Source organism: Andrographis paniculata, unplaced genomic scaffold, assembly GCF_009805555.1.
Source record: "Andrographis paniculata isolate CXL003 unplaced genomic scaffold, ASM980555v1 Contig60END, whole genome shotgun sequence".
Lineage (NCBI taxonomy): Eukaryota > Viridiplantae > Streptophyta > Magnoliopsida > Lamiales > Acanthaceae > Andrographis > Andrographis paniculata.
In genome coordinates this window covers 7,003,454-7,005,296 of record NW_026137596.1, presented here as the reverse complement: position 1 = coordinate 7,005,296, position 1,843 = coordinate 7,003,454, and positions in this window count along the sequence as shown.

The window sequence follows — 1,843 nt, the reverse complement described above, 5'->3', positions numbered from 1 at the left end:
AGGATTAATGAAATCAGAGTGGGATGTTTATATTGGGAGACTTAGTCTGCACTCCCTGTCAGTAATATAGAATTTACATTCAGTCCCTATTATTAAAAAATTGATCTGCACTCCCTCCTTTTCAGTATTGATTTAGATTTAATCCCTATTTTTTTATTTTTTCATTAAATAGTATAGTATAAATATGATGTACCCTTAAAATATATTTAAATACTTTTAACATTTTTTTATATACTTATAGCACATTCCGCTCTACCTATACTACGTCTCGCTCTACCTAAATTGTTCTACTATATACCTTTATTTAGGTTTTGTGTACTTTTGTATATGTATTTAAAAATAATAATAATAATAATAATAAATAATTATAATTATGTTTTATTATGGGATGAAACAAAAAAAACAACTACATACTTCTCATATCCCAAAGAAAATCCTATACCCGTCATTCTCGTTCATGTACCACAATATATTGAAATTTTTCCTCCTTCATGCAATCGATCACTCTTATTTCCCCTCAAATTTATTCATATTCATTGAGATTTCTAAATTTGCACTAATATTATTGTATTATCGGAATCTAATTGTAAAATAAAATATACATAATATAAAAATTACAATATGACTAATTTATTGAAATACAACCCAAAATTGATACGTAGAATTTAAATAAAATCATGATATGTGTATATATATATATGTGTGTATGTATATATTCATTCAATCAATAGAATTACAAAATTATATTAAAAAAAATTGCAATAGAAAATTAAATATATAGATTTTAAATACAACAATGATTATATATATCATTTTATCAATATTAGTTTACTTACTCTTTTAATTCTACCTATAAAATGAAAAAATTTGATGTTAATAATTTATATTATTTTTATACAAAATTCATAATTATATTTAATATAATACTCCCTCTGTCCCAAAAGAGATGTCTTATTGGCCGTTGACACGGGAATTAAGAAATAATAGTATTTAATTAAAAGTAGGGTATAAAATAGAATATAAAAGACTAAAAATTCCTTACTTTTTGAACGATTTTAAAAGTATGGTAGAGTAATAACTATGGATAGTTTGGAAAAATAGAAATAATTTTGTTATAAAGTGGGGACCACGGTTACTAAATAAAGGAAATAAGACAATTGTTTTGAGATGGACGAAAATGGAAAAAACAAGACAACTCTTTTGGGATGGAGGAAGTATAAAATATTATGTAAATATTATAAAAATATTATATATAATATAAACTTTATCATATGATTCAATATGATATTAGCACAATAAATATCTACCTATCTATATATATATATATATATAATTATTCTATCAAATATTTAAAATCCTATATATAAGATACAATTTTTTTTAAATATTAATACTAGTAAAATTTATTTATAGTATTTTATATATTTTAAATACTTACTATGTATAAAGATTAGGGTTCGTTTGTTTTGTGTTTTGATTTGAAAGAATTTTTTTTTTTATGTGAAATATAAAAAAATATATAGATAATATAAATATCATGAGTGTGCGTAAATATATTAATTTTTGTAGAAAAATATGTTGAAATTTTTTCAAAAAACAAACAAATTCTTATTCTATAGAAAATATATATATATTTTTTAATCTTTACTAATATTTTTATTTTTTTTATTCTAAAACGTGAAAATAAAATAAATATAAATATAATTTTATTAAAAAAAGTAAATTAATTTTTTAAAAGAATTAATAAAAACAGATAGAGTCAATTTTTTTTTTTTCTTATTCAACAATTCTAATTATAATAATACACCTAAAAAGTAAATATATAAAAAAAAATAAATTATTT